This window comes from Macrobrachium nipponense, chromosome 11 (genome assembly GCF_015104395.2).
Source record: "Macrobrachium nipponense isolate FS-2020 chromosome 11, ASM1510439v2, whole genome shotgun sequence".
Classification (NCBI taxonomy): domain Eukaryota; kingdom Metazoa; phylum Arthropoda; class Malacostraca; order Decapoda; family Palaemonidae; genus Macrobrachium; species Macrobrachium nipponense.
Window position 1 is genome coordinate 40,009,996 of NC_061087.1, and position 13,985 is coordinate 40,023,980.

The window sequence follows — 13,985 nt, forward strand, 5'->3', positions numbered from 1 at the left end:
TTTTTGTTTATCATAATATCGAACCTGTAGTAGACCTCTCTCTCTCGGGGTTCGTAACAACGTCACAGGCCCATTTGTAATGTCACACAGTAGATTACTGTTACAGAGAGAGAGAGCATTGTGTAGTGCAGAAAAATGTTAAAACAAAACAGCAGTCAATTATCATAAGACAAAAGGGTACCAAGTCGAACATCATAGGTAGGCGATATTCAAAGCAGTCCGTAAGGTAGGTATCCCTGCATGACGATGCCGTATCATTTGACAAGCAAGGAGCTCTGAAGACAGCAAGGAACACACTGCCAACAGTACTGATTGCTTCCAAAGTCTCATTTTCTTCACAGTACAAGCAAAAAATAAATGAAGTGGCATCTCTGTCAGAGGGAAGCGAAGCAGAGGGGCTCTCAAGTTCTGATTGACTGCCGCCGCTGCCAGACTTCCAGACGAGTAGCAGGGCTGACAATTGAAGAGGCTGTAAAGAAACATAAATTTCAGTGTTGCTATTTTAGCGCGAAACACGCCAGATCTAGCGTGTTTTGGAAAATTCTGGCGCTTGTTTTTCGAATCTGACGCGGTAGCGCTTTTCAGCACCTTTTGGATATATCTAACGCAAAATTTGGCACATTTCTGGTTATTTATAGTAATAATAATATGACAAATTTTCTAAGACAATTTGTATTTTTCATAGCTACAAACCTGAGGTCTTAACAATAGGATAATTTCTAGCGCCTACTTGGATCCGGTTAAAAAGCAGATGAAAGCAAGGAATCTTGTGACATCTGGCAACGCATGCATAGATAGGGTGAAGAGTGGCCAAGGACCACGCACCTACGCCACTGCGTCAGTCTTTCCCAACTCAGGATGTCTTAACAAACAGAGGGGCAGCTAGAGGCGGGCATTATAATGTTAAGAACTCAGGTTTGTAGCTATGAAAAATACAAATTGTCTTAGAAAATTTTTAATTTGTTCATACGCGAACAAACCTTCGGTCTTAACAATAGGATAAACTCATACTTGGAGGGAGGCACAAGACATCCTAAACTGGCTGGGGGCCTACCCACCAGTCCAGCTTCCAGAAGAAATGACTTCTGGAGAGGGACTGAAGCCCGTTGAGAAGCTAGATAAATTGATATCTAACCACTCAGACCCTGAGTGACATACAATGATATATGGGAGAATCATTGTATAGGGAACCAAAGAGAGTTTGTACTACTCCCAACTCCTCCTTGCCAAGGAGTGGAGCATATGCTACCAAATAGAAGGTTTGATATTTGTATATTAAGCGACCACACTATCAGTATGACTACCTTACTCACCTGTATCAGACCAGTCCAGCGAACGACGTGTCTATTTCTTAACCCGCCCAAAGGAAGAAGGAAAGGTACAGGAGAAAGGAGACCAGCCAACTCACTCATTCTCTCATCCACACAATCATCTTAGGTAAGATACAAAAGTGCCCTGCTAAGGGCAACTATGAGTCACACAACCTGTTGGGCAGCCACCACAGGACCCAGGGAAAGCGTGTCCGAAGATCTGTGGGCAACATCCTTAAGATAGAAAGAGGTGAACGTGGACTGGTGTAACCAAGTACCAGTGCTCAGCACTCTATGTACAGCCAAGTTCTTTTTGAAAGCCAGAGGGACCAATACCCCTAACGTCATGCACTCTAGCCTGCATGGATGTGGTGGTGGAATCATCAAGAGTCAAGTATGCCTGTCTGATGGCTTCCCGTATCCAATAAGAGATAGTATTCTTAGACACCTCTTTCTTCGTACGGCCTGTGCTAACAAAAAGTCTGCGGCACCCTGGACTAAGGTGCTGAGTCCTTTTAAGATAGCAACGCAGGGCCCAGACAGGGCACAACAAAAGATCTTGAGTATCACCATCCACAAAGTCAGTCAGTGATAGAATGGAAAATCAAGTGAACCTGTCATCGTACACATAGGGATTTTGGGTCTGGGCCACGAATTCCAGGACAAATTCGAAGGACTCCAACCCCCAACCCCTGGTGTGCTTCACATCATAGCTTAGACCGTGGAGCTCTCCTACCCTCTTGGAAGATGCCAAGGCCAGAAGGAAAACTGTCTTGAGCGTCAAGTTTCTGTCAGATGAGCGACGCAAGGGCTCATATGGACTCTTAGTGAAGCTCTTGAGAACCAAGGAAACATCCCACGTCAGAGGCTTGAGCTCCCTAGGAGAACTCAACTGCTGAAACCCCCTAACTAGCAAGGAAAGTTCCCAGGAAGAGGAGATGTCGATACCTCTAAGGCGTAACACCAAACTCAGGGCTGCCCTGTAGTCTCTAATGGCAGAAACAGACAAACATTTCTTGTCTCTGAGGAAGTTTAAAAAGTCTGCTATTCACTGAATAGAGGTTGCGAGTGGAGAAAACCCCCGTTTAAGACACCAATCACAGTAGATCGCCCATTTGCCTTGGTAAACTGTGGAGGTTGACTTTCTGAGACTGCTCGACATATACCCTGCTGTTCTCTGAGAAAAGCCTCTCACTCGGAGGAGATACTTGATAGCCTCCAACCGTGAAGAGACAGGGATTCTACTGACTGGTGGAACCTTTCCGCATGCAGCTGACACAGATGTTGCCAAGGGGGAATTTCCCTCAGAACCTCTGACAACAACAATAGCAGATCTGGGAACCATTCCACCTGAGACCACAGAGGGGCTACCAAAGTCATCCTGAGACATTGTGAACTCATTAGCCTGTTCAGAACTTGATGGATCAAACAAAACAGAGGGAATGCATACCTCCAGGTTGTCCCAGGGATGTTGGAATGCGTCCTCTGCTAACGCTAAAGGATCTGGGACCACAGAATAGAATATCTCCAGCTTCCTGTTGAAGCGAGTCGCAAAAAGGTCCAGCATGGATCTCCCCCAAACCTGGGAGAGTTTGTCTGCTACCACTTGGTGAAGGGACCACTCTGTGCCTAGGATCTGATCCCAATGACTGAGTTTGTCTGCGACCACATTCCGTTTGCCTGGGATATACCTAACTGAAAGCTCTACCCAATTGCTGACCGCCCACTGGTGAACCTCGACAGTCAAGGTGTGAAGTTGACGTGAACCAGGCCTCCCTGCTTGTTCACATAGGCTACCACCGTGGTGTTGTCTGTCATGAAAACGATAGAATGACCTTCTACCTTCTCCCAAAACTCCTACAGACCCAGGAGGGCTGCCTTCAACTCCAAGACGTTGATATGTTGCTGTTTGTCCTCCAACTCCAAACCCCTGAAGCGATGAGGCCGCCTAAATGAGCCCCCCAACCTGCAAGGGAGGCATCTGAGAACAGAAGGAAGTCCAGTGGAAGAGAACACAGAGGGACACCCTTTGAAAGATTCCGGTCGTCCAATCACCAATGAAGGTTTTCTCTAACTTCCAGAGACAGAGGAACCCTTAACAGGGGTGAGTCCCCCGCCGGAGACCAGAATTCTCCCAGTCTCCATTGCAGAGACTGAAGATGAAGACACCCATGAGGGACCAGCTTCTCCAGGGAAGACAACACTCCCAGAAGAATCTGCCACTGATGAGCTGACTGATGTAGTTTGTTCGACAGGAAATCGCGCGCCACCACTCATAAATTCTCCAATCTCTGATCTGATGGGAAAACTTTTGCCCCTGTCATATCGATGACCATGCCCAGGTAGAGAATCCTTTGGCTGGGTACGAGGTTCGACTTTTCCTGGTTGACTAAGATGCCCAGTTCCAGACAAAACCGAAGTAGACGATCCCTGTACAGCAGCTTTTCCCTGGAAACTGCCAAGACCAACCAATTGTTGAGGTACCTCAGCAAACAGATCCCTGAGTATGGCCCCAACTTGACACGAGAGAGAAGACCCTTGTGAACACTTGAGAGGCTGTTGTCAGCCCAAAGCATAGGACTTTGAACTTGAAGAACTAGTCCCCAAGAGAGAAGCAAAGGAACTTCCTAGATGTCGGATAAATAGGGATTTGGAAGTATGTGTCCCTTAAGTCTATCGACAGCATGAAGTCGCCTTCCCTCACGGCTGCCAACACTGAATGCGGTCTTGAACCATGTTTTCCTGATGAAGTGATTCAAGGTGGATAAGTCAATCACAGTGACTGTAAAACCCCTGAGACGGACGCACCACTTCCTCTATCGCATCCTTGTCCAACATCTTCTGCACTTCCTCCCGAAGAGCTAAGAACTTCAGAGAACCTGGAGGATATGCCTTCCTGAGCTGCGGCTTGTCTGACAGAGGAGGAAAGAAGTTGAATGGCAGTAGGTACCCCACCCGAAGGATATCTACCACCCACTTCTCAGCCCCATAACTCTGCCACTTGGCCCAATGGCCTGCCAGGCACCCTCCCACTTGTGGCGCAGGAGATGGAGAGGCACCTAACCTAGGACGTCCCCCTTTACCTCTGCCCCTTGGGCCCCTTCTTGGCTTAAAGGAACGAGAGCAAAAGGGACGTTGGTCCTCTGACCTTGGCTGAGCCGAATGGGAAGGCTCTGTTGAAATCGAACTCCTCGACGGCCTACCAGGCGACGATCTTCTGGACAGCTGCTGGACAGGGGGAGGAGGAGGAGCCGGACGTCTCCGAGGGCGAGACTCCGGCTTAGACACGGTCTGGTGCACCAGTCTGTCTTTGGTGTCAGCCCAGCGCCAGTCTATTGCAATTTCGAGCTCGGTCCGAGGAAACAAAAATTGGGACTCCAACAGATCTTCGTTCCTCAATGCCAGCAAGGACTCTGCGTCAACTGATCTCTCCATCCTAGATAAAGCTGCGTATTTTCTAATCAGAAGAAGGTTAGCCAATCAATTAACACAGAGGTGAGCCATATACGAAAACACCTTGCCTCCGGACTGCAACAGACTGGCAAGCGAGGATGCACTCACCAACCCTTCTGGGGACCTGTCAGGAGCTATCTTGGCAATGACCACAGACCAGAAGTCCAGCCAAGAAACCATCTGCAACATGGAGGCTGCCATAGATTCCAATGCTGAGGCATCTTGTGGAGACAAGGGCAGAGCCACATACCTCACCTGCTCCAAAGTCAATCCCGGCTTCAGGCGAATGACGTCCGGGTTAAGATGGCGCAACATCAAAAATGCAGAGTTCGTAGCATAGTACTTCCTATATCTCGTGAGAGGCGGGGGTAGTAGCTTTGCAGAGCCCCTAGAGCGAAGCGAACTGTCCCGGTCCAAAACAGAGGCGTTAACCTTATGCAAGACCGACTGGACGTGCCACGACAAGGGAAGCTGAAGAGATGATTTGGGATCCTGCGTAGTTCCCACCAAGGCTTCCAAGCAAGGAATGTAAGATGACCGAGCCTGAGTCCTACTTTCCAAATTGTTGAACCCACGAATGAGATCGACAACTTCTGAAAAGGAAGACAAAAACTCTTGTGTGTCTCCCTCCTGCTCCGGCAACAGAGACCAACGATGAGAAGAATGTGTAGGCTCCTCTAAGGCACCTTCCTCATTAAAATTAATGGAAGGATCAGCAGCCAAACAGCCTGAAACACCAGCTAACCTGTCTGGGCTGGGCCCACGTGCCGGTTCCTAAGACGAACACACCACAACACTAGGAACATCACTACGCACTCCTCCAATAGATGACTCATTAACAGTCTGTGAACGGTAACGGGCATGGCAGATGTACGAACGTGAGTTGGAAAGGAATCCTGAACACTCGAGATTGAAGGAGAATCCCACAGAGTCGAACTCTTCGAAGCACCAGGAAGAGGGGCAGGCAAACACTCCTGCTGCACCAACTCTGTGCTCACCACCTTCGACCTCTTGACAGGTGCCTTGAGATCCTTATGGCGATGAATAAGCCCTGGAGAAGTAGGAGCACTTGCATCATGTGCACGGACAGGGGAGGTTGCAACACGCTCATGATTCGATGCAGAGGACGAAGCAGCCACTGCAGATTGCACAAGGGAAGATACACTAACACTCTCTGAAACACCAACACTTTCGAGAACACATCCACGTTGTTCCTCCCTCATAGGCGAAGAAAGAGCAAAGTCCTTAGCCTTCCAACGCTTGATACGTGGCATAGAGGGAGAAGAGGGAGAGAAAGACAGCACTGGTTTCTTACGCAGGAGAGAAAGACAGAACTGGTTTCTTAAGCAATCTCTTCGCAGGAGGCGGGACGATGCAACACGTTTCCTTCCAGTACTCCCAGCCGACAAGGTAGCCAACTTATCATCCAAAACAGAGTCCAACCTCTTAAGCACCGCCTGGCATATAACCTCAGACTGATCTGCAAGAGAAGGCTCCGATGGCATGGAAGGGAGATGCAGTGAACTGGGCGGCAGAGATGACGTCATGGCTGAGAAAGGCAGTGCAGAGGAGTCGACTGGGAGTGACATCATCGATGGAAGTGACGTCACAAGTAGTGATGATATCACAGCTTCCCCTTGGTCTGAAGGGGAAGCAGATGCCACTGGCGGAGGAATACACAACAACTGATCCTGTGACGTCATCAGCGGGGCTGACGCCACGGCTTCCCTCCAACTCGAAGAAGTGGCAACAGTCACTGGCAGAGCAATACAAGATGGCTGACCTTGGCTACCCATGAGGACAAGGCCAGGAGGAGGGGGGAGGGCCTGGCCAGCCTGAGGAGGGGGATAGCGAGCCTCCAAGGACAGGGGACCCCCTAGCCTGAGTGTCTTCCAAATTGCTGCCATCTTGGACGCCTCTGACTCTGGAATAAATGAGAATGATGAAAAAGCCTCCCCTTCCTGGGAATCAAATTAACTCCTGAAGAAGAAGGGGCGACATTACAAAAATCAGCCTGGGGGACTCCCGATACTTCCAGCGATGAATCAGTGGAAGAAAAGGAAGGAGACACAGGCACAACGCTACCATGTGGGGTGAATAATGCAGGAGACGAAGCATTGGGAAGAGGCGAAAAACCTTCCCATGAAGGAAGAGTCGAAACCCTCCGATGCTCTCTCTTGCTATAAAACAACTTCCACTGCTCTTTAGGGTATGCCCGGCATTCCGTGCAAGGATTCGTTATAGTACAAAATTTAGAACAGCACCTGCTACACGTCATGTGGGGTTCGGTCGCCGAAGCCAAAAAACGAGAACACGGAAAACCTGGAATTCTGGGGCACACATGTTGACGAGGCCGAGAAGGAGCAGAAGAAGCCATAATATCAGCCACACACACAAACACACACTAAACACAAACGAAACGGACAATGAACTGGGTAAAGGCTGAGAGAGGTCAACCACGACTCTCGCGCAGGCGGTTAAAGAAAAGACTGACGCAGTGGTGTAGGTGCGTGGTCCTTGACCACTCTTCACCCGATCTATGCATGCGTTGCCAGATATCACAAGATTCCTTGCTGTCATCTGCTTTTTAACACGATCCAGCTGGATGCTAGAAATGATCCTATTGTTAAGACCGAAGGTTTGTTCACGTATAAACAAAAATAATGATAATAATAATAATTAAAAACAGAAAAAATAAGCAAAAATACTTTGAATGATTTGGTATGTGAAACTTGTCATGTGCTGCATGAATACTCTCTAACAGATTGTTCAATTTAGCTTTGTCTTGCTGTCCTTACATCGTCCTAATGTGGCAAGGATATTTAGTCAAATTAATATTATCAATTCAAAGATCCGCAATAGGATGAATCTGAAGACTTTAAATTCAGTATTATCTACTCGTTATGGCCTGAAGCAAAAGGAAAATGTTGCTATGATTATAAATTGCCAAAAGAAGTTGTTGATACTATTGGGGATTCTGCCAAATACAAGACTCAAGACGAACCTGGAACTTCTCAAAGCTCGGAGGCATCTATAATAAACTTTGAAGTGGAGGATGATCTGGACATCCCAGAACTTTTATTATTGGATTTTTTAAATACAAGTAGGTAAACTAGTATATTCCTTATATTACTTATTAGTACTTAATATCTGTTTTCATTGCTTAATTTTGTTTGATTTTTTCAACTGAATCGCCATGGAACACAGGAATTACGGTAAAGTCGCTTTGGTATTTGAAACTAGTTCTAGTGTTCTTATTTAGTTGTAGATGAGAATTATTTAGTGAATTTCTGGAGTATTTTGGAGGACCCTCTAGCGCTTTTTGACAATAGGAAATGGCAACGCTGAACATATAATGCTTTCTCCCTCAGGAAAGAAGATTTTTATCCTGAGAGAGGGTAAAAGAATCATATTTATGTGAGGATCGAGGGAAAGACGGGAGTGAGCAGTAAAACCCATGCCCCACTCCCACCAAAATGACGGAAAAGCACGAGACAAGAATCACGAATGGCACTGCAAGCAGACTGGAAGATCGTAATTGTACGCCATTAAAAGTTGTATTGAAGTAGTGTAGGAGTGTACTCTTATGCTAAACAGTCGAATCCTAGCATAAAAACTTGTCTGCAAACATAACCCTTATGTCTTGAACATCCCGAAACAAATTCTGTAAGACTAAAACAGTACTAAGTTCCCAGAAAATGTGTACGAAGATAATAACATACATAAAAACAATGTCAATACAAATTTTTCAAATTATCCTCAATATAACAAAAGTAAAATACTTAGGAACAAAAAGTAGCGGGGTCCTCTTTCCCCTGAAGGGGCAATATCTCTTTAGGAGATGGACCACTATACTCATAACACAAGCGATGACGAAGCAGAAGAAAATGGCACATCTACTGCAATTTGCATCTGTTCTAAGGCAAGTCAACACGGAAAACAAGGAAGGCCATCTAAAAACGACGTCCCCAGAACTTCTAGGCTGAATAGATATGTAACAATGTAGAGGCTTCGATCAAAAAACTGGCTTGGAGGGAAGGAGCGCAAAGCAACACACTACTGTCCAAGGCCGCTAAGGAAAGACTGGTGTGTCACGAGACGAGGTTCCAAGCCTGATCAGTGACCAACATCCACCTTGTATATGCATGAGTTGCCAGATGCCACAGATTCCTTGCTTTACAAACTTTGTTTTTAACCGGTTTCCAGCTGGTGCTAGAAGATTATCCTATTGTTAAGACTTCAGGTTTGGTAGCTATGAAAAATACAAATTGATTAAAAAAATTTGTCATATCTATGTGATTCAACATCACTATGTCCTCCTAATACCAATTATCAAATAATCTAAACCAGACTACTTACCTAATACCCTAAATGGTGGAATGGATATCAGTAAGTATGTATAAGAATTATTGTTGCCAATTCAATAACCTGAAAATCATGTATACCTACATTTACTATGTAAAGAATCTATTGAATGCTCTAGTTCCCTATGGAATTTAATGTAAAATATTTATGCTGAAACTTACAGAAAATTAACAACCGAGTATGAAATGTGTTATGAAATCACAAGAATACACGATTACTAAAACTAAAACAAAAAAATGACACACTGAACAGAAAAACAAGAATACAGTTAAACTATTTATTTAGGAAAAAGGATATGAATGCTATATTTACAATAGTATATGCAAAGGAATTAAGTGTTCATAAGAATTGATTACTTTTCTGTAAGAGATTCTAAAATTCTCAGTTCTTTTAGATTCAGGGATTTTTTTAAGAATCCTATTTACAGTTACTTGATAAGAATCTATACATGTTCCTAAACTGTTGACAGAAGTCTTACTTGTAACATGGCTGTTGTTCAGAAAAGTTCTTACTTGTAACATGGCTGTTGTCAACTGGTACCAATGTGTTGGTCAATTCTGGAAGAGATTTTTTATACTTGAACCTATAAAGTGCCTATTCCATGAAGGAAGAGTCGAAACCCTCCGATGCTCTCTCTTGCTATAAAACAACTTCCACTGCTCTTTAGGCTATGCCCGGCATTCCGTGCAAGGATTCGTTATAGTACAAAATTTAGAACAGCACACTTGTCTATGTGCTGTATTTTTAAAATAAATATTTTTAATCTAGAATGCAATGTTACTCCTTAACCTAGTAAGGTAGGTTGACTGCTCAGTTATCATATATCTGAGCAATAATTATAACAAAGAATGGAAAGACTGAAGAGACTGAACTTATAGTGAATCCCGCTTGCTCTACTTGGAAATAATTTTGGTTTGACAGCTTTTAGACAGGAGACTGTAAAGACTGAAGAACTTGTGTATCAAGGAAATAAAATGCAGACCTAGTGTCCTACCGGCAAAATGTTCTTTCCGCTAATAAAAACCAATGAATGGTTCAGTGAAACAACCACCAGAAACTTTTGTGAATATTGTATTAAGGAAATTATAGTTTTAAAGTAAATAACTAATCGTTAAACACTAAATTTTATCCTGGGAAATATAAAACTCCTCGAGCCCAGGGAAAAAAAGGATTGTGTCCTTTTGTCTCAATCTACAACAGTATTTGTTACCTTTAACTGTAAAAAATACCAAAATAGAAAAACCGAACTCCATATGAATAAATTAAATGTGCACACCACACCCTAGAATTTAAAATAAAACTGCTGTACTGTGTATGCCTAAAACTATGCAATTTCAAATGGGGCTAAAAATTTGGACATGCACACAAAAACTGCACCGATCAGAAAGTACAATAAATGCATTGTGTGGGTTAGAATGTCTACATGTATTATAATTTTACTTCAGGGGATAATGTAACGTTTCCTTTTGATAATCAGTACAGCATATTTTAGTTTTGCAAAACTACCATTGCAAAATAAATGAAGATGAAAAGAACCACAGAATAATAAACTTTTCAGCGTCAAGGAATGGTCATGACATGATCAGTAGGTGGGGCTTAGCTACAAAGCTAGCTGAACTTCTCTAAAGTTTTATCTTTGGTACAAGTGGAACAGGAAAAAGTACAGGCAGTCCCCAGTTATCGGTGGACTCGGTTAATGGCGATCCGGTTTTAAGGCTTTTACCTAGTGCCATAAAATTGTTGATTTATAGTGCTAGAACGAGCCTAGTTCCAGATCAGTGCGTTATAGAGTTATAGCGCCATAACATATTTAACAGAGGTGCCATTAACTGGTCATCGGCGCCATAAGCACCCTAAATCATATGAGTTTCGGTTAATGACAGTTGTCACCTATCAGGACCCCGCTGATAACCGGGGACTGCCTGTATTGTTCTTTCAGAATTAATGTAATTTGTTCTTACATGATATACAAACCCTCGGTCCTTTGCATTAGGAACTACTTTCAGCCTAGCCTGGAAATCGGTTGTAGAAGAATAACATCAAGGTAGTTAGGCAGTACCTGCGAGTCCGATAGTTGGGAGTCCTGCCCAACGGGATGTAAACATTCCACTTTGCTTTTGGCCACCGTGGTGAACAGACGTGCTTTTGCTCTCTGTCCATTGTTGTCATACAGAGTTCCAGAACTCTGTGAGGTCTGTCTTTTTCTTTTGTCTATGTTTGTGTGTTTTTTTGCCTGTTTATAACTGCAACATGCAAACCCATGAATTAAACGAGCCTAATCACCCCTCATTTTTGCAACACATTTGTCCTGGAGTGGGGGGACAGGAAGTGTGGTAGTTTCCGATCTAAACTTGATGTGGACCCTCACGTCCTCTGTGTAAAGTGCCGAGGGCGTAGTGTTCAGTTGATAACCCTTGTGAAACTTGTGTCTCTTGGTTGGCGGAGCAGTGGGGGAGATATAAGGGGAGGAAGTGATCGCAGAGGCTTCGTCGGAGGGTTTTACTCCATTGGTGACTAATCCCTCGTCTTCCTCCCACCGCATAATCTTCCTTCGCCTTGCTGTTTCCCCTTCAGGGGAAATGTCTCCTTCCACTTCTTCGCTTGATTCGTCAAGCATAGAAGAAAGAAAGGGGGGATGCATGCTGACTTGGAGTTGTATTTGGGGGCTTCGGCTCGCTCTGGAGGGGATTTGCAGCAGGTTTGGTTGAAGTTGGGGTTGCCTAGTGTCCCATCTCTACAGGGGCTGATGCATCATTTTTCATCAGCTCCTGTGACTCATGGGGCAGCTGCAGGGATGACGACGACTGTCCATACCTGGATATGTGGCACCACCTCACCCGGTGTATACGCAGCACATTACCACAGTAACACCTTCGGTGGTTGTGTCATCAGTGCCACATACTTCGTGTGCAGAGCCATTTCTGTCCCCTCCTCCTCCAGGTTAAGCAGTTCTTTCTCCCCCCACTACTTATGATCGGCCCAAGAGACTGTGAGGACTGGAATCAGACAAGGAGAAAGCTCGAACTGCTTTATTGAACAGACGGCTGTATATGAGGCAGCAGTGTGGACGGAAACATAGTGTACGTCACGCACGCACATAGAAAAAGGGACGAACCCCCCACTGCGATTGTGTTTCATCACAGCTGCTAATATATATATATATATATATTATTAATATAATATACATATAGTATATATATATATATATATAGATATATATATATATATATATATATATATATATATTTATATTATATATATATGATATTTATATATATATATGTATATTATATATATATATATATAATATATATCTTCGTACAGAGTACATTTTTACTTGATATATATATCGGCGGATAGGCCATGAAATGCTCTACATTTCAGTATATGTTATAAAAAGTATATACAGAGGAAGGACAGACATTTGGAGAAATGCTGTCCTTACAAGACCATCCCTGCTGGAACTTCTGCCTGTCTGCATGCCCACGCCTGCAGCTGTACCAGTTTCTGACCATGTGAGTGCTGCTGTGGTGTCGGCGCCCAAGTCCCAGTTGCCATGGAGCCTGGTAGTTCACCAGCCGCTTCAGTGGCACCTTGGATGGGGGATTTGACTGCTGCTCTGAGGAAGTTGATGAAGAAGAAGTCCAAGAAGAAAAAGGCGTTGTCGTCTTCCTCCTCATCTTTGTCTTTGTCATCTGCCACCTCCTCCACGTCTTCCAAGGCTTCCCTGCTGAGGAAAAGGAAGTTTTTCTCCCCCCGCCAAAGAAGTCTCACTCTGGGACTTCTAAGGGCCTGTCTCGCCACTCTGGTGAGAGATGTGGGCCTTCTGCTGGTCCTCCCGTTCCTTCGGGAATGGGAACCGCCTTGCCACCTCCAGGGGCATGAGGGTCGGGGACTGTAGGAGTTCAGGCTTCGGCTTGTACTTCTGCACCTAGTACAAGAGGTTCTGCCTCTAGGACTGGGACTGTCTTGGGCTCTCGTTCGCGTGTTTCCCTGAGTGCCACACATCTACCAATGAACGTGCAGCTAGAGTCGGTGACGCTGAATCCACTCGCTGTCATGACTCGGGCACGGTGCAGAGGGAAGGGGTGAGTCGCTCGGGTAACTCACGCCTTGCCAATGATCGTTCCTGTAGGAGGGCCCCGGTTCAGTCCTCTCAAGAGGTTTTGACCTCTTCAAGGACTGGATCGCATCGTGAGGACGGGCGGTGGTGCATCGTATAGCAATGTATTTGGCATTCTTTTCTGATAACCATATAGCAAATAATGTGGGGATTCTCCTATAGTTTCAGTTACAGTATCATTCAATGTGAATTAGATGTCTTCCAGGGCTAAGTCCCAATCTTCTCTCCGTGGGCTCACTAAAGATTATAGGATATCCATTATTTTACGATTAGTTCGTTCCACTGCTCCATTTATTCATTTACTTTATTCGTTTATTTTATTCATTTATTTATTCATTTATAATACATTTCTTATTTTTTTTATTTAGTTATTTTATTTAAATTTATTTTAAATTTTATTTTATTTTTCTTTCTTTTTATTTATTTATTTATTTCTTTATTATAGTTATTTTTATTTATTTTTATTTATTTATTTATGTTTGTTTTTTATTTATTTAATTATTCTTATTTATTTATTTTTATTATACATTTATTTATTTATTTATTTATTTTTATTTATTGTTTATTAATTTTTATTTATTTACATATTTATGTTTATTGATTAATTAATTTATTTTTTCCTTTTTTATTTATTTATTTTTTATTTATTTATCTATCTATTTTTTATTTATTTATTAATAATCATTTACATATTTTTAATTTATTTATTTTTATTTATTTTATTTTATTCTTAT